At 36.5% G+C, this 20423-nt stretch overlaps 1 long non-coding RNA gene across 9 annotated transcripts; it reads right to left on the bottom strand.

Moving 5' to 3' along the window:
* Nucleotides 1-1367: 1367 nt before the first annotated feature.
* Nucleotides 1368-19939, bottom strand: LOC127850253 (uncharacterized). 9 transcript variants are annotated; one of them, XR_008035165.1, is made up of 12 exons: nt 19872-19939; nt 16013-16074; nt 15177-15238; nt 13429-13490; nt 12593-12654; nt 10845-10906; nt 10009-10070; nt 8260-8321; nt 7424-7485; nt 5675-5736; nt 4839-4900; nt 1368-3151 (listed from the first exon to the last, which is right to left on the bottom strand). It is a non-coding gene; the product is annotated as an uncharacterized LOC127850253 (long non-coding RNA). The 9 variants fall into 9 exon arrangements; XR_008035164.1 differs by lacking the exon at nt 19872-19939 and adding an exon at nt 17761-17828 and having other exon boundaries at nt 5555-5736; XR_008035163.1 differs by lacking the exon at nt 19872-19939 and adding an exon at nt 17761-17828.
* Between the last annotated feature and the right edge of the window lie 484 nt (nt 19940-20423).

Genomic DNA, 20423 nt, shown 5'->3' with positions numbered 1-20423 from the left:
GATCGGACAATAAATGTGGCCTCTAGAGTGTTAACAAGATTTTGCTATAGCCATAAAAGGAAAAATGCCCCGCCCCTTGGCAACCATGTTTTTCAAGCAAACGTAACCATTTTCGAAGTCATCCAAGATATCATTGAAACCAATCTTCTTACCAAATTTACTGCAGATTGGACAATAAATGTGGCCTCTAGAGAGTGAACAAGGCAAATGTTGACGTCGCACAACGGACAACGCACGACGGACAAAAGGCGACCACAAAAGCTTACCATGAGCACGTTGTGCTCAGGTGAGCTCAAAAAATATGAAATTGTTGGAATTTCTGACAATGGTGGAGCCGGTAGGGGACTTATATTGCTTGACAATAGTCTCATTTAGTTAGTGTTTGATAAAGCCTTTTGCTTAATAGCAGTTAATATTCTTCAAAATCACACGCTTATTCGAAAATCCGATGCCTATACTTGACCTAAACATATGCTGGCGCCAGATGTCGAGCTTGGTGAGATGACGTCTCCATATTGTGAACATTGGTATTATATTTTTTTAAACTGCACGATTTATGATAAAGACAACACAAGCTGTATTATACCCAAAACATTACATTTGACCTCCAAGAGTGACCTTTCACCTAGAAAAACGAGTTTTCCACGACAATTACCGTTTAAGCGTGGTGAACATTTGTGGCTTGTTATTTTACAATAACATTACGCATGATAAAGTTACAGTTCGCACAAGCACGGACAGACGGAATAGTGCACATGCCATTGTAACAACTACAAGTATAATGCTTACCGATAGCAGTGTCGCACACCCATTATCGACCTACATTGTATTATAATCTTCTTAATTCATCGAATACTGGAATGTAATGGAACAAATGAGCTTTGTGCTGGGAAAACTGAGCTTAACGCATGTGCATAAAGTGCTATCCCACATTAGCCTGTTCGGTCCACGACTCCGCATAGGCTGATCAGAAACGAAAGCTCCACCTATATGGTTTTATTTTTTGAAGGAGGTCTCTTCTAAACAAAAATTCAGTAAAGGCGGAAAGAATCGTCCCTGATTAGCATGTGCGGACTGTACAGGTTAATATGGGATCACACTTGACGCACATGTTTTAAGACCAGAATGATCCTCAAACAGTCGTGCGTATCCTGGTATGACAGCAAGCTTCTCTACAAAAGCAGACTAGTACTTTTGTATTGTACGTGACAACCTCCCAGGACCTGTTCAGGACACGTACCGCTCAGTGGCGCTCACACAATGTTTAGTGGTTCATGTCTTAGTTTCCAGACAACAGAGCTCCAGTAAAGACACTGGCATTTATGTGTATGTTTTATTTATAATAAATTTAACAAAAAATTGCAACACAAACTTATTAAAGGACAATAGAGTATAGACCATCAAAGGGCTATAACTTTACTAACATCTCAGGGGTGTGATTGAGGCGAAGTCAGAGGGGAGGAAAATTCTGTCGACTGATTTTGACTACGTGAATAACGCAATGACAAACCTTAAAACAGACATTAAAATAAAACATACATTAAAATAAACAATTTCTTGAACATCATAACACTATTTCTTAATGAAAACCTGTTTAACTTCACATTTCACATACTGGGGATGCAAAGTAAACAATATTTACTGTGATCAAAAACAGCAGTTGTTCAATGTATTCACAGTAAATGGACTTATTTAATTAAATATCAAATGGGGAAAACATTAATAAATATAAACAAACACACTTGAGTGTTCTTGTTGAGTTAATGATGTATTAAACTGAGTAAAGTTAATAAATTTTAATGTGTTTACCTTTTGTTTTAAAATCTTGCATTTCACATCTACAGTTCAATGCTATTTCAGTTAACTGAACAGTGTGACAAACATAATAAAGCAGAATATGCATATGAATCTGATTACACACAGATCCACTAACATATAAATCAAATCATGTTTGTCTATTTCCATTTTCAAACGATACTCTTCTAAATTGTTTTACCTCGCAAGTAGAGTGAACTCTAGCTAAAGAAACTTCAGCGTACAGTTTATATAGTATTGACAGACCTGTATAAAGTCGCGCCAGTCAAAAATCATTAAAAGCGACATTTAAAGTTATGGTAGCCAGAACTAAGTGAACTCCAATTTGCAAACACTGGTTTTCGAGACACAAATTCACTGCGCACATTTGAAAAAAAATATGTGTTGCTTGTTTCTAAAACGCAGTCTTCATCGATGACAGACACATTTCATATATCCTATCTAACTATATGATGACAGTCGCTAATTCGATTGATATTTGTCATTTGGATAAACTTAATTTTCGCTTTGCAACTGCGCCATTTGCAGACAAATCAGAAAAGAAATACCGAACGCATTAAAAAGGACCAGTTTAATTGGTAGATTGGAAAACAACAGCCAATGACATCGCTCGTTTCAAATTGCTTAGGCAGAATCTACCAGTGTACTATGCGGAGTGATTTCGCGAGCCGCGGATATTTCGGGCCGCACATAAAAGACGTCCGCGGAATCGGATGTACCCCCCTCTCCCCCCCCCCATTTTTTTTTACAAATTTACGCGAATCTCAGAAATGACCTCCGAAACAACCCGATCCGCGGCAATCCGCGGATCCGCGGAAAAATCACACCCCTGCATCTTAATAAAAAAAGAAAGTATATCTGTTGACCAAACAACAAAAACATTTTGACATAAGTATTACACATTATTGTTAATAAAGTTTACAATATATTAAAACATGAATTTAATTCGTTCCACAATTTACACTAGTGTCTTCACACTTTTCAAGTAAAGCACAACTATAAGTTCGAATTAAAAAACACTACCATTTTGCACGGACTCTAGATTACAGGTCACAACATACCAAAAGATTTCCTGCACAAATTCAATGTAAAAGCAATAACTTTAACAAAAAATAAAGTCAAACTTTTGCGCGTAGACACCCCCATAACCATACCTTTTCTTAAAGAGCATTCCAAGCCGCAATGATTTAAACAATAAAAAACATAGGTCATCCAATATGTAAGAAAGAACTCAATGCGAATCAGCGGTCACTGTTTTATGGCCATCTTTTTACCGGCATCTCTCCAGTTGATGATGGTTTCCCGCCAACTGTCAAAGTCTTATGTAGTCTCCAACCTAAAAGCAAAACAGGGAATTTGTAGTATACAACAATGTTTTCCCTACCACATGAACACAGAAATATTCAAAAATAAAGTCATGGCAAGTGCCCGTACAGAGAATTGTGTCTTCAAATAAATGAAGATTTTGTTTTTAGAGGGTATAGCATTGAACACCAAAAGTATTTAGTGTATTGTAACCTATAAGAGAAATTTATTTTTACTGAAATGTGTTTTTCTTTCATATTATTATCATCCCATCCATATTGCACCAATATCTTAAGTTTGGCTGGATTAGCTGTCCATTTGGCCATTCTGTATCATATTTTCACACGCGGGTGTTTTCAGTCCGAAGAAGGCGATATTAGGCCTGTTAAAGCTTAACTGCCCCTTTAAGATTTAAAGCTGTTGTGTTCAATATCTGCAATAAAATACCAAAACAAACCAAAAAGACATGCAAGTGGGGCTAATGTGTGGTGGGGAAAGAATGAATTTGTTAGATATTTTCACTCTAAGCAATTTTGATAATGTCTTTTTTGTGTGTTTTTTTTTAATCATCCCAAAAATGCCAATTTCAAAGCAAAAACAATCCAATTTCATCCAAGACAATAAACTAATTAGTCAAAATGAGAGATCAAAGATACTTTGAAGTGTAGAAATCAATAAGCTTCCAATAACTTGTTATTTCACACCAATAAAAGTGTAAAATCTTGAAAGCGCCTTGTCGATCGGTGCCCATTTATTTACCAGCCGCCAATGAAATATTCTAGCATGTAATGTCATGGGTGCCTTTTAACTGCAGCAGATGGTCAAAATGCATTGCCAGCTCTCATTTAGAGGTTCAAGACAATACAAATTTTCATATTTTGGACACAAAATAAGTACTTTAGGCTATTTTTATGGTGGCAATCTGGTCCAAATGGGAGTTTGTAACCAAGCGAAAGAATACAATGCTCATTTGTTGGGGGGGGGGGGAGGGTTTAAGCTGGAAGGAAAAGTTAAATTGAACAAAAAACACATATGTAGGCAAGCATTATAAGCTTAGCAATGATGTTCCATGTAGTAACAGGGGTAGAAAGGCAGTTCAGATCAAGGCAGTGTCCTGAAAGGGGTTTACTAGTACTTCTTTTGGGGACACAGCTTCCTGCAGAATTCTCAACACAACAAATATCAATGATTCATGTCACCTTTCTATGCAAAGAAAAAAGAATAAGGACAATACTGTCATTAAATCACTGAATGAGAGAAGCATGTACCAAATAAAAAACAAAACAAGTTGCTGAAAGTGCCAAATTTTGTCAAAAAAATCCCTCTAAGGTAAATGATGAAGGGGACACTTGCTATAACAATCCTATGTTTAAGTAAGGCGCGACACCATTTTAAGCCGGAAACATGAATATAAGCATATTGTGAGAAAACAATACCAAAAACAAGCTAATTGTAGGGTAACAAGTAGCAAATCAACTCAGCTGTACTGCATACATGCTCAGGAACAAGGATAACCCTGTTAAGTGCCAACTTCAGCTGCCAACAAAGCACGAGCTTTACATGTCAGGACGCGGAACTATCAATACAAACTGCGAGGAGAATTACATGACGGCAAGGGTGTGAGTGACCACAATCCTGATTATGACAGTCTTTCACACCTAAAGCATCATACATATGCTTATTTGCTTGTGTACATGATAACAAAATGATATTATTACCTGTTTTGCCATCAACAACCCTTATCCAGTGGCCCTTGACTTAGTCGCAGACATTCCTCTTCCTGAAAAAGTCAAAATACCCAATAGAAAAAGATAAAAAAATGAAACAAAAACATGCATTTATGTATTTTAAGTGTACTTTTATGAATAATATGAAGTGATAAAATCTTGCTCAATTCATGATTGTACTAAATATGAAGGCTGGCTCAGTTAAGCATCTGCTGCACTGTCCATACTGTAAAAATGCCTGCCATTCCATGTCGGTGAAATGGGGCTCTGTTTGAATGTTCATGCTTTTCGCAAAAGTTTTAGTTGCGTTACTCGATCACGGAGTCCCTGGCGTTGAATTCTAACTTCATGTAACACATTAACGCGACACGGTCAACCAATATGCGGTTGAATTTAAGTCGGAAAGCAATTTAGCCCTTATTCCAATATATAAGGGTGGGGGGTCAACTTGAAAAACAACTATTCCAGGTCAAATAATCTGAATTCATGCATTTAATGCACTTATTTTCTTCCCTTTTGCTAAGAAATGACCAAAAATCTGCTTTCCCAGTCATATTTTGCACTTGCAGATGATATTTCATTTTTATCATAAGTTAGTTTAGGTCACAACATACCAAAAGATTTCCTGCACAAATTCAATGTAAAAGCAATAACTTTAACAAAAAATAAAGTCAAACTTTTGCGCGTAGACACCCCCATAACCATACCTTTTCTTAAAGAGCATTCCAAGCCGCAATGATTTAAACAATAAAAAACATAGGTCATCCAATATGTAAGAAAGAACTCAATGCGAATCAGCGGTCACTGTTTTATGGCCATCTTTTTACCGGCATCTCTCCAGTTGATGATGGTTTCCCGCCAACTGTCAAAGTCTTATGTAGTCTCCAACCTAAAAGCAAAACAGGGAATTTGTAGTATACAACAATGTTTTCCCTACCACATGAACACAGAAATATTCAAAAATAAAGTCATGGCAAGTGCCCGTACAGAGAATTGTGTCTTCAAATAAATGAAGATTTTGTTTTTAGAGGGTATAGCATTGAACACCAAAAGTATTTAGTGTATTGTAACCTATAAGAGAAATTTATTTTTACTGAAATGTGTTTTTCTTTCATATTATTATCATCCCATCCATATTGCACCAATATATTAAGTTTGGCTGGATTAGCTGTCCATTTGGCCATTCTGTATCATATTTTCACACGCGGGTGTTTTCAGTCCGAAGAAGGCGATATTAGGCCTGTTAAAGCTTAACTGCCCCTTTAAGATTTAAAGCTGTTGTGTTCAATATCTGCAATAAAATACCAAAACAAACCAAAAAGACATGCAAGTGGGGCTAATGTGTGGTGGGGAAAGAATGAATTTGTTAGATATTTTCACTCTAAGCAATTTTGATAATGTCTTTTTTGTGTGTTTTTTTTTAATCATCCCAAAAATGCCAATTTCAAAGCAAAAACAATCCAATTTCATCCAAGACAATAAACTAATTAGTCAAAATGAGAGATCAAAGATACTTTGAAGTGTAGAAATCAATAAGCTTCCAATAACTTGTTATTTCACACCAATAAAAGTGTAAAATCTTGAAAGCGCCTTGTCGATCGGTGCCCATTTATTTACCAGCCGCCAATGAAATATTCTAGCATGTAATGTCATGGGTGCCTTTTAACTGCAGCAGATGGTCAAAATGCATTGCCAGCTCTCATTTAGAGGTTCAAGACAATACAAATTTTCATATTTTGGACACAAAATAAGTACTTTAGGCTATTTTTATGGTGGCAATCTGGTCCAAATGGGAGTTTGTAACCAAGCGAAAGAATACAATGCTCATTTGTTGGGGGGGGGGGGGGGGGTTTAAGCTGGAAGGAAAAGTTAAATTGAACAAAAAACACATATGTAGGCAAGCATTATAAGCTTAGCAATGATGTTCCATGTAGTAACAGGGGTAGAAAGGCAGTTCAGATCAAGGCAGTGTCCTGAAAGGGGTTTCTAGTACTTCTTTTGGGGACACAGCTTCCTGCAGAATTCTCAACACAACAAATATCAATGATTCATGTCACCTTTCTATGCAAAGAAAAAAGAATAAGGACAATACTGTCATTAAATCACTGAATGAGAGAAGCATGTACCAAATAAAAAACAAAACAAGTTGCTGAAAGTGCCAAATTTTGTCAAAAAAATCCCTCTAAGGTAAATGATGAAGGGGACACTTGCTATAACAATCCTATGTTTAAGTAAGGCGCGACACCATTTTAAGCCGGAAACATGAATATAAGCATATTGTGAGAAAACAATACCAAAAACAAGCTAATTGTAGGGTAACAAGTAGCAAATCAACTCAGCTGTACTGCATACATGCTCAGGAACAAGGATAACCCTGTTAAGTGCCAACTTCAGCTGCCAACAAAGCACGAGCTTTACATGTCAGGACGCGGAACTATCAATACAAACTGCGAGGAGAATTACATGACGGCAAGGGTGTGAGTGACCACAATCCTGATTATGACAGTCTTTCACACCTAAAGCATCATACATATGCTTATTTGCTTGTGTACATGATAACAAAATGATATTATTACCTGTTTTGCCATCAACAACCCTTATCCAGTGGCCCTTGACTTAGTCGCAGACATTCCTCTTCCTGAAAAAGTCAAAATACCCAATAGAAAAAGATAAAAAAATGAAACAAAAACATGCATTTATGTATTTTAAGTGTACTTTTATGAATAATATGAAGTGATAAAATCTTGCTCAATTCATGATTGTACTAAATATGAAGGCTGGCTCAGTTAAGCATCTGCTGCACTGTCCATACTGTAAAAATGCCTGCCATTCCATGTCGGTGAAATGGGGCTCTGTTTGAATGTTCATGCTTTTCGCAAAAGTTTTAGTTGCGTTACTCGATCACGGAGTCCCTGGCGTTGAATTCTAACTTCATGTAACACATTAACGCGACACGGTCAACCAATATGCGGTTGAATTTAAGTCGGAAAGCAATTTAGCCCTTATTCCAATATATAAGGGTGGGGGGTCAACTTGAAAAACAACTATTCCAGGTCAAATAATCTGAATTCATGCATTTAATGCACTTATTTTCTTCCCTTTTGCTAAGAAATGACCAAAAATCTGCTTTCCCAGTCATATTTTGCACTTGCAGATGATATTTCATTTTTATCATAAGTTAGTTTAGGTCACAACATACCAAAAGATTTCCTGCACAAATTCAATGTAAAAGCAATAACTTTAACAAAAAATAAAGTCAAACTTTTGCGCGTAGACACCCCCATAACCATACCTTTTCTTAAAGAGCATTCCAAGCCGCAATGATTTAAACAATAAAAAACATAGGTCATCCAATATGTAAGAAAGAACTCAATGCGAATCAGCGGTCACTGTTTTATGGCCATCTTTTTACCGGCATCTCTCCAGTTGATGATGGTTTCCCGCCAACTGTCAAAGTCTTATGTAGTCTCCAACCTAAAAGCAAAACAGGGAATTTGTAGTATACAACAATGTTTTCCCTACCACATGAACACAGAAATATTCAAAAATAAAGTCATGGCAAGTGCCCGTACAGAGAATTGTGTCTTCAAATAAATGAAGATTTTGTTTTTAGAGGGTATAGCATTGAACACCAAAAGTATTTAGTGTATTGTAACCTATAAGAGAAATTTATTTTTACTGAAATGTGTTTTTCTTTCATATTATTATCATCCCATCCATATTGCACCAATATATTAAGTTTGGCTGGATTAGCTGTCCATTTGGCCATTCTGTATCATATTTTCACACGCGGGTGTTTTCAGTCCGAAGAAGGCGATATTAGGCCTGTTAAAGCTTAACTGCCCCTTTAAGATTTAAAGCTGTTGTGTTCAATATCTGCAATAAAATACCAAAACAAACCAAAAAGACATGCAAGTGGGGCTAATGTGTGGTGGGGAAAGAATGAATTTGTTAGATATTTTCACTCTAAGCAATTTTGATAATGTCTTTTTTGTGTGTTTTTTTTTAATCATCCCAAAAATGCCAATTTCAAAGCAAAAACAATCCAATTTCATCCAAGACAATAAACTAATTAGTCAAAATGAGAGATCAAAGATACTTTGAAGTGTAGAAATCAATAAGCTTCCAATAACTTGTTATTTCACACCAATAAAAGTGTAAAATCTTGAAAGCGCCTTGTCGATCGGTGCCCATTTATTTACCAGCCGCCAATGAAATATTCTAGCATGTAATGTCATGGGTGCCTTTTAACTGCAGCAGATGGTCAAAATGCATTGCCAGCTCTCATTTAGAGGTTCAAGACAATACAAATTTTCATATTTTGGACACAAAATAAGTACTTTAGGCTATTTTTATGGTGGCAATCTGGTCCAAATGGGAGTTTGTAACCAAGCGAAAGAATACAATGCTCATTTGTTGGGGGGGGGGGGGGGGGTTTAAGCTGGAAGGAAAAGTTAAATTGAACAAAAAACACATATGTAGGCAAGCATTATAAGCTTAGCAATGATGTTCCATGTAGTAACAGGGGTAGAAAGGCAGTTCAGATCAAGGCAGTGTCCTGAAAGGGGTTTCTAGTACTTCTTTTGGGGACACAGCTTCCTGCAGAATTCTCAACACAACAAATATCAATGATTCATGTCACCTTTCTATGCAAAGAAAAAAGAATAAGGACAATACTGTCATTAAATCACTGAATGAGAGAAGCATGTACCAAATAAAAAACAAAACAAGTTGCTGAAAGTGCCAAATTTTGTCAAAAAAATCCCTCTAAGGTAAATGATGAAGGGGACACTTGCTATAACAATCCTATGTTTAAGTAAGGCGCGACACCATTTTAAGCCGGAAACATGAATATAAGCATATTGTGAGAAAACAATACCAAAAACAAGCTAATTGTAGGGTAACAAGTAGCAAATCAACTCAGCTGTACTGCATACATGCTCAGGAACAAGGATAACCCTGTTAAGTGCCAACTTCAGCTGCCAACAAAGCACGAGCTTTACATGTCAGGACGCGGAACTATCAATACAAACTGCGAGGAGAATTACATGACGGCAAGGGTGTGAGTGACCACAATCCTGATTATGACAGTCTTTCACACCTAAAGCATCATACATATGCTTATTTGCTTGTGTACATGATAACAAAATGATATTATTACCTGTTTTGCCATCAACAACCCTTATCCAGTGGCCCTTGACTTAGTCGCAGACATTCCTCTTCCTGAAAAAGTCAAAATACCCAATAGAAAAAGATAAAAAAATGAAACAAAAACATGCATTTATGTATTTTAAGTGTACTTTTATGAATAATATGAAGTGATAAAATCTTGCTCAATTCATGATTGTACTAAATATGAAGGCTGGCTCAGTTAAGCATCTGCTGCACTGTCCATACTGTAAAAATGCCTGCCATTCCATGTCGGTGAAATGGGGCTCTGTTTGAATGTTCATGCTTTTCGCAAAAGTTTTAGTTGCGTTACTCGATCACGGAGTCCCTGGCGTTGAATTCTAACTTCATGTAACACATTAACGCGACACGGTCAACCAATATGCGGTTGAATTTAAGTCGGAAAGCAATTTAGCCCTTATTCCAATATATAAGGGTGGGGGGTCAACTTGAAAAACAACTATTCCAGGTCAAATAATCTGAATTCATGCATTTAATGCACTTATTTTCTTCCCTTTTGCTAAGAAATGACCAAAAATCTGCTTTCCCAGTCATATTTTGCACTTGCAGATGATATTTCATTTTTATCATAAGTTAGTTTAGGTCACAACATACCAAAAGATTTCCTGCACAAATTCAATGTAAAAGCAATAACTTTAACAAAAAATAAAGTCAAACTTTTGCGCGTAGACACCCCCATAACCATACCTTTTCTTAAAGAGCATTCCAAGCCGCAATGATTTAAACAATAAAAAACATAGGTCATCCAATATGTAAGAAAGAACTCAATGCGAATCAGCGGTCACTGTTTTATGGCCATCTTTTTACCGGCATCTCTCCAGTTGATGATGGTTTCCCGCCAACTGTCAAAGTCTTATGTAGTCTCCAACCTAAAAGCAAAACAGGGAATTTGTAGTATACAACAATGTTTTCCCTACCACATGAACACAGAAATATTCAAAAATAAAGTCATGGCAAGTGCCCGTACAGAGAATTGTGTCTTCAAATAAATGAAGATTTTGTTTTTAGAGGGTATAGCATTGAACACCAAAAGTATTTAGTGTATTGTAACCTATAAGAGAAATTTATTTTTACTGAAATGTGTTTTTCTTTCATATTATTATCATCCCATCCATATTGCACCAATATATTAAGTTTGGCTGGATTAGCTGTCCATTTGGCCATTCTGTATCATATTTTCACACGCGGGTGTTTTCAGTCCGAAGAAGGCGATATTAGGCCTGTTAAAGCTTAACTGCCCCTTTAAGATTTAAAGCTGTTGTGTTCAATATCTGCAATAAAATACCAAAACAAACCAAAAAGACATGCAAGTGGGGCTAATGTGTGGTGGGGAAAGAATGAATTTGTTAGATATTTTCACTCTAAGCAATTTTGATAATGTCTTTTTTGTGTGTTTTTTTTTAATCATCCCAAAAATGCCAATTTCAAAGCAAAAACAATCCAATTTCATCCAAGACAATAAACTAATTAGTCAAAATGAGAGATCAAAGATACTTTGAAGTGTAGAAATCAATAAGCTTCCAATAACTTGTTATTTCACACCAATAAAAGTGTAAAATCTTGAAAGCGCCTTGTCGATCGGTGCCCATTTATTTACCAGCCGCCAATGAAATATTCTAGCATGTAATGTCATGGGTGCCTTTTAACTGCAGCAGATGGTCAAAATGCATTGCCAGCTCTCATTTAGAGGTTCAAGACAATACAAATTTTCATATTTTGGACACAAAATAAGTACTTTAGGCTATTTTTATGGTGGCAATCTGGTCCAAATGGGAGTTTGTAACCAAGCGAAAGAATACAATGCTCATTTGTTGGGGGGGGGGGGGGGGTTTAAGCTGGAAGGAAAAGTTAAATTGAACAAAAAACACATATGTAGGCAAGCATTATAAGCTTAGCAATGATGTTCCATGTAGTAACAGGGGTAGAAAGGCAGTTCAGATCAAGGCAGTGTCCTGAAAGGGGTTTCTAGTACTTCTTTTGGGGACACAGCTTCCTGCAGAATTCTCAACACAACAAATATCAATGATTCATGTCACCTTTCTATGCAAAGAAAAAAGAATAAGGACAATACTGTCATTAAATCACTGAATGAGAGAAGCATGTACCAAATAAAAAACAAAACAAGTTGCTGAAAGTGCCAAATTTTGTCAAAAAAATCCCTCTAAGGTAAATGATGAAGGGGACACTTGCTATAACAATCCTATGTTTAAGTAAGGCGCGACACCATTTTAAGCCGGAAACATGAATATAAGCATATTGTGAGAAAACAATACCAAAAACAAGCTAATTGTAGGGTAACAAGTAGCAAATCAACTCAGCTGTACTGCATACATGCTCAGGAACAAGGATAACCCTGTTAAGTGCCAACTTCAGCTGCCAACAAAGCACGAGCTTTACATGTCAGGACGCGGAACTATCAATACAAACTGCGAGGAGAATTACATGACGGCAAGGGTGTGAGTGACCACAATCCTGATTATGACAGTCTTTCACACCTAAAGCATCATACATATGCTTATTTGCTTGTGTACATGATAACAAAATGATATTATTACCTGTTTTGCCATCAACAACCCTTATCCAGTGGCCCTTGACTTAGTCGCAGACATTCCTCTTCCTGAAAAAGTCAAAATACCCAATAGAAAAAGATAAAAAAATGAAACAAAAACATGCATTTATGTATTTTAAGTGTACTTTTATGAATAATATGAAGTGATAAAATCTTGCTCAATTCATGATTGTACTAAATATGAAGGCTGGCTCAGTTAAGCATCTGCTGCACTGTCCATACTGTAAAAATGCCTGCCATTCCATGTCGGTGAAATGGGGCTCTGTTTGAATGTTCATGCTTTTCGCAAAAGTTTTAGTTGCGTTACTCGATCACGGAGTCCCTGGCGTTGAATTCTAACTTCATGTAACACATTAACGCGACACGGTCAACCAATATGCGGTTGAATTTAAGTCGGAAAGCAATTTAGCCCTTATTCCAATATATAAGGGTGGGGGGTCAACTTGAAAAACAACTATTCCAGGTCAAATAATCTGAATTCATGCATTTAATGCACTTATTTTCTTCCCTTTTGCTAAGAAATGACCAAAAATCTGCTTTCCCAGTCATATTTTGCACTTGCAGATGATATTTCATTTTTATCATAAGTTAGTTTAGGTCACAACATACCAAAAGATTTCCTGCACAAATTCAATGTAAAAGCAATAACTTTAACAAAAAATAAAGTCAAACTTTTGCGCGTAGACACCCCCATAACCATACCTTTTCTTAAAGAGCATTCCAAGCCGCAATGATTTAAACAATAAAAAACATAGGTCATCCAATATGTAAGAAAGAACTCAATGCGAATCAGCGGTCACTGTTTTATGGCCATCTTTTTACCGGCATCTCTCCAGTTGATGATGGTTTCCCGCCAACTGTCAAAGTCTTATGTAGTCTCCAACCTAAAAGCAAAACAGGGAATTTGTAGTATACAACAATGTTTTCCCTACCACATGAACACAGAAATATTCAAAAATAAAGTCATGGCAAGTGCCCGTACAGAGAATTGTGTCTTCAAATAAATGAAGATTTTGTTTTTAGAGGGTATAGCATTGAACACCAAAAGTATTTAGTGTATTGTAACCTATAAGAGAAATTTATTTTTACTGAAATGTGTTTTTCTTTCATATTATTATCATCCCATCCATATTGCACCAATATATTAAGTTTGGCTGGATTAGCTGTCCATTTGGCCATTCTGTATCATATTTTCACACGCGGGTGTTTTCAGTCCGAAGAAGGCGATATTAGGCCTGTTAAAGCTTAACTGCCCCTTTAAGATTTAAAGCTGTTGTGTTCAATATCTGCAATAAAATACCAAAACAAACCAAAAAGACATGCAAGTGGGGCTAATGTGTGGTGGGGAAAGAATGAATTTGTTAGATATTTTCACTCTAAGCAATTTTGATAATGTCTTTTTTGTGTGTTTTTTTTTAATCATCCCAAAAATGCCAATTTCAAAGCAAAAACAATCCAATTTCATCCAAGACAATAAACTAATTAGTCAAAATGAGAGATCAAAGATACTTTGAAGTGTAGAAATCAATAAGCTTCCAATAACTTGTTATTTCACACCAATAAAAGTGTAAAATCTTGAAAGCGCCTTGTCGATCGGTGCCCATTTATTTACCAGCCGCCAATGAAATATTCTAGCATGTAATGTCATGGGTGCCTTTTAACTGCAGCAGATGGTCAAAATGCATTGCCAGCTCTCATTTAGAGGTTCAAGACAATACAAATTTTCATATTTTGGACACAAAATAAGTACTTTAGGCTATTTTTATGGTGGCAATCTGGTCCAAATGGGAGTTTGTAACCAAGCGAAAGAATACAATGCTCATTTGTTGGGGGGGGGGGGGGGGTTTAAGCTGGAAGGAAAAGTTAAATTGAACAAAAAACACATATGTAGGCAAGCATTATAAGCTTAGCAATGATGTTCCATGTAGTAACAGGGGTAGAAAGGCAGTTCAGATCAAGGCAGTGTCCTGAAAGGGGTTTCTAGTACTTCTTTTGGGGACACAGCTTCCTGCAGAATTCTCAACACAACAAATATCAATGATTCATGTCACCTTTCTATGCAAAGAAAAAAGAATAAGGACAATACTGTCATTAAATCACTGAATGAGAGAAGCATGTACCAAATAAAAAACAAAACAAGTTGCTGAAAGTGCCAAATTTTGTCAAAAAAATCCCTCTAAGGTAAATGATGAAGGGGACACTTGCTATAACAATCCTATGTTTAAGTAAGGCGCGACACCATTTTAAGCCGGAAACATGAATATAAGCATATTGTGAGAAAACAATACCAAAAACAAGCTAATTGTAGGGTAACAAGTAGCAAATCAACTCAGCTGTACTGCATACATGCTCAGGAACAAGGATAACCCTGTTAAGTGCCAACTTCAGCTGCCAACAAAGCACGAGCTTTACATGTCAGGACGCGGAACTATCAATACAAACTGCGAGGAGAATTACATGACGGCAAGGGTGTGAGTGACCACAATCCTGATTATGACAGTCTTTCACACCTAAAGCATCATACATATGCTTATTTGCTTGTGTACATGATAACAAAATGATATTATTACCTGTTTTGCCATCAACAACCCTTATCCAGTGGCCCTTGACTTAGTCGCAGACATTCCTCTTCCTGAAAAAGTCAAAATACCCAATAGAAAAAGATAAAAAAATGAAACAAAAACATGCATTTATGTATTTTAAGTGTACTTTTATGAATAATATGAAGTGATAAAATCTTGCTCAATTCATGATTGTACTAAATATGAAGGCTGGCTCAGTTAAGCATCTGCTGCACTGTCCATACTGTAAAAATGCCTGCCATTCCATGTCGGTGAAATGGGGCTCTGTTTGAATGTTCATGCTTTTCGCAAAAGTTTTAGTTGCGTTACTCGATCACGGAGTCCCTGGCGTTGAATTCTAACTTCATGTAACACATTAACGCGACACGGTCAACCAATATGCGGTTGAATTTAAGTCGGAAAGCAATTTAGCCCTTATTCCAATATATAAGGGTGGGGGGTCAACTTGAAAAACAACTATTCCAGGTCAAATAATCTGAATTCATGCATTTAATGCACTTATTTTCTTCCCTTTTGCTAAGAAATGACCAAAAATCTGCTTTCCCAGTCATATTTTGCACTTGCAGATGATATTTCATTTTTATCATAAGTTAGTTTAGGTCACAACATACCAAAAGATTTCCTGCACAAATTCAATGTAAAAGCAATAACTTTAACAAAAAATAAAGTCAAACTTTTGCGCGTAGACACCCCCATAACCATACCTTTTCTTAAAGAGCATTCCAAGCCGCAATGATTTAAACAATAAAAAACATAGGTCATCCAATATGTAAGAAAGAACTCAATGCGAATCAGCGGTCACTGTTTTATGGCCATCTTTTTACCGGCATCTCTCCAGTTGATGATGGTTTCCCGCCAACTGTCAAAGTCTTATGTAGTCTCCAACCTAAAAGCAAAACAGGGAATTTGTAGTATACAACAATGTTTTCCCTACCACATGAACACAGAAATATTCAAAAATAAAGTCATGGCAAGTGCCCGTACAGAGAATTGTGTCTTCAAATAAATGAAGATTTTGTTTTTAGAGGGTATAGCATTGAACACCAAAAGTATTTAGTGTATTGTAACCTATAAGAGAAATTTATTTTTACTGAAATGTGTTTTTCTTTCATATTATTATCATCCCATCCATATTGCACCAATATATTAAGTTTGGCTGGATTAGCTGTCCATTTGGCCATTCTGTATCATATTTTCACACGCGGGTGTTTTCAGTCCGAAGAAGGCGATATTAGGCCTGTTAAAGCTTAACTGCCCCTTTAAGATTTAAAGCTGTTGTGTTCAATATCTGCAATAAAATACCAAAACAAACCAAAAAGACATGCAAGTGGGGCTAATGTGTGGTGGGGAAAGAATGAATTTGTTAGATATTTTCACTCTAAGCAATTTTGATAATGTCTTTTTTGTGTGTTTTTTTTTAATCATCCCAAAAATGCCAATTTCAAAGCAAAAACAATCCAATTTCATCCAAGACAATAAACTAATTAGTCAAAATGAGAGATCAAAGATACTTTGAAGTGTAGAAATCAATAAGCTTCCAATAACTTGTTATTTCACACCAATAAAAGTGTAAAATCTTGAAAGCGCCTTGTCGATCGGTGCCCATTTATTTACCAGCCGCCAATGAAATATTCTAGCATGTAATGTCATGGGTGCCTTTTAACTGCAGCAGATGGTCAAAATGCATTGCCAGCTCTCATTTAGAGGTTCAAGACAATACAAATTTTCATATTTTGGACACAAAATAAGTACTTTAGGCTATTTTTATGGTGGCAATCTGGTCCAAATGGGAGTTTGTAACCAAGCGAAAGAATACAATGCTCATTTGTTGGGGGGGGGGGGGGGGTTTAAGCTGGAAGGAAAAGTTAAATTGAACAAAAAACACATATGTAGGCAAGCATTATAAGCTTAGCAATGATGTTCCATGTAGTAACAGGGGTAGAAAGGCAGTTCAGATCAAGGCAGTGTCCTGAAAGGGGTTTCTAGTACTTCTTTTGGGGACACAGCTTCCTGCAGAATTCTCAACACAACAAATATCAATGATTCATGTCACCTTTCTATGCAAAGAAAAAAGAATAAGGACAATACTGTCATTAAATCACTGAATGAGAGAAGCATGTACCAAATAAAAAACAAAACAAGTTGCTGAAAGTGCCAAATTTTGTCAAAAAAATCCCTCTAAGGTAAATGATGAAGGGGACACTTGCTATAACAATCCTATGTTTAAGTAAGGCGCGACACCATTTTAAGCCGGAAACATGAATATAAGCATATTGTGAGAAAACAATACCAAAAACAAGCTAATTGTAGGGTAACAAGTAGCAAATCAACTCAGCTGTACTGCATACATGCTCAGGAACAAGGATAACCCTGTTAAGTGCCAACTTCAGCTGCCAACAAAGCACGAGCTTTACATGTCAGGACGCGGAACTATCAATACAAACTGCGAGGAGAATTACATGACGGCAAGGGTGTGAGTGACCACAATCCTGATTATGACAGTCTTTCACACCTAAAGCATCATACATATGCTTATTTGCTTGTGTACATGATAACAAAATGATATTATTACCTGTTTTGCCATCAACAACCCTTATCCAGTGGCCCTTGACTTAGTCGCAGACATTCCTCTTCCTGAAAAAGTCAAAATACCCAATAGAAAAAGATAAAAAAATGAAACAAAAACATGCATTTATGTATTTTAAGTGTACTTTTATGAATAATATGAAGTGATAAAATCTTGCTCAATTCATGATTGTACTAAATATGAAGGCTGGCTCAGTTAAGCATCTGCTGCACTGTCCATACTGTAAAAATGCCTGCCATTCCATGTCGGTGAAATGGGGCTCTGTTTGAATGTTCATGCTTTTCGCAAAAGTTTTAGTTGCGTTACTCGATCACGGAGTCCCTGGCGTTGAATTCTAACTTCATGTAACACATTAACGCGACACGGTCAACCAATATGCGGTTGAATTTAAGTCGGAAAGCAATTTAGCCCTTATTCCACTATATAAGGGTGGGGGGTCAACTTGAAAAACAACTATTCCAGGTCAAATAATCTGAATTCATGCATTTAATGCACTTATTTTCTTCCCTTTTGCTAAGAAATGACCAAAAATCTGCTTTCCCAGTCATATTTTGCACTTGCAGATGATATTTCATTTTTATCATAAGTTAGTTATAAGAGAAATTTATTTTTACTGAAATGTGTTTTTCTTTCATATTATTATCATCCCATCCATATTGCACCAATATATTAAGTTTGGCTGGATTAGCTGTCCATTTGGCCATTCTGTATCATATTTTCACACGCGGGTGTTTTCAGTCCGAAGAAGGCGATATTAGGCCTGTTAAAGCTTAACTGCCCCTTTAAGATTTAAAGCTGTTGTGTTCAATATCTGCAATAAAATACCAAAACAAACCAAAAAGACATGCAAGTGGGGCTAATGTGTGGTGGGGAAAGAATGAATTTGTTAGATATTTTCACTCTAAGCAATTTTGATAATGTCTTTTTTGTGTGTTTTTTTTTAATCATCCCAAAAATGCCAATTTCAAAGCAAAAACAATCCAATTTCATCCAAGACAATAAACTAATTAGTCAAAATGAGAGATCAAAGATACTTTGAAGTGTAGAAATCAATAAGCTTCCAATAACTTGTTATTTCACACCAATAAAAGTGTAAAATCTTGAAAGCGCCTTGTCGATCGGTGCCCATTTATTTACCAGCCGCCAATGAAATATTCTAGCATATAATGTCATGGGTGCCTTTTAACTGCAGCAGATGGTCAAAATGCATTGCCAGCTCTCATTTAGAGGTTCAAGACAATACAAATTTTCATATTTTGGACACAAAATAAGTACTTTAGGCTATTTTTATGGTGGCAATCTGGTCCAAATGGGAGTTTGTAACCAAGCGAAAGAATACAATGCTCATTTGTTGGGGGGGGGGGGGGGTTTAAGCTGGAAGGAAAAGTTAAATTGAACAAAAAACACATATGTAGGCAAGCATTATAAGCTTAGCAATGATGTTCCATGTAGTAACAGGGGTAGAAAGGCAGTTCAGATCAAGGCAGTGTCCTGAAAGGGGTTTCTAGTACTTCTTTTGGGGACACAGCTTCCTGCAGAATTCTCAACACAACAAATATCAATGATTCATGTCACCTTTCTATGCAAAGAAAAAAGAATAAGGACAATACTGTCATTAAATCACTGAATGAGAGAAGCAATGTACCAAATAAAAAACAAAACAAGTTGCTGAAAGTGCCAAATTTTGTCAAAAAAATCCCTCTAAGGTAAATGATGAAGGGGACACTTGCTATAACAATCCTATGTTTAAGTAAGGCGCGACACCATTTTAAGCCGGAACCATGAATATAAGCATATTGTGAGAAAACAATACCAAAAACAAGCTAATTGTAGGGTAACAAGTAGCAAATCAACTCAGCTGTACTGCATACATGCTCAGGAACAAGGATAACCCTGTTAAGTGCCAACTTCAGCTGCCAACAAAGCACGAGCTTTACATGTCAGGACGCGGAACTATCAATACAAACTGCGAGGGAGAATTACATGACGGCAAGGGTGTGAGTGACCACAATCCTGATTATGACAGTCTTTCACACCTAAAGCATCATACATATGCTTATTTGCTTGTGTACATGATAACAAAATGATATTATTACCTGTTTTGCCATCAACAACCCTTATCCAGTGGCCCTTGACTTAGTCGCAGACATTCCTCTTCCTGAAAAAGTCAAAATACCCAATAGAAAAAGATAAAAAAATGAAACAAAAACATGCATTTATGTATTTAAGTGTACTTTTATGAATAATATGAAGTGATAAAATCTTGCTCAATTCATGATTGTACTAAATATGAAGGCTGGCTCAGTTAAGCATCTGCTGCACTGTCCATACTGTAAAAATGCCTGCCATTCCATGTCGGTGAAATGGGGCTCTGTTTGAATGTTCATGCTTTTCGCAAAAGTTTTAGTTGCGTTACTCGATCACGGAGTCCCTGCGTTGAATTCTAACTTCATGTAACACATTAACGCGACTACTGGTCAACCAATATGCGGTTGAATTTAAGTCGGAAAGCAATTTAGCCCTTATTCCAATATATAAGGGTGGGGGGTCAACTTGAAAAACAACTATTCCAGGTCAAATAATCTGAATTCATGCATTTAATGCACTTATTTTCTTCCCTTTTGCTAAGAAATGACCAAAAATCTGCT

The sequence above is a fragment of the Dreissena polymorpha genome, chromosome 11 (assembly GCF_020536995.1).
Source record: "Dreissena polymorpha isolate Duluth1 chromosome 11, UMN_Dpol_1.0, whole genome shotgun sequence".
Taxonomy (NCBI): domain Eukaryota; kingdom Metazoa; phylum Mollusca; class Bivalvia; order Myida; family Dreissenidae; genus Dreissena; species Dreissena polymorpha.
Note: the sequence above shows the minus strand (reverse complement) of the source record. Positions and strands in the feature narration are given on the sequence as shown.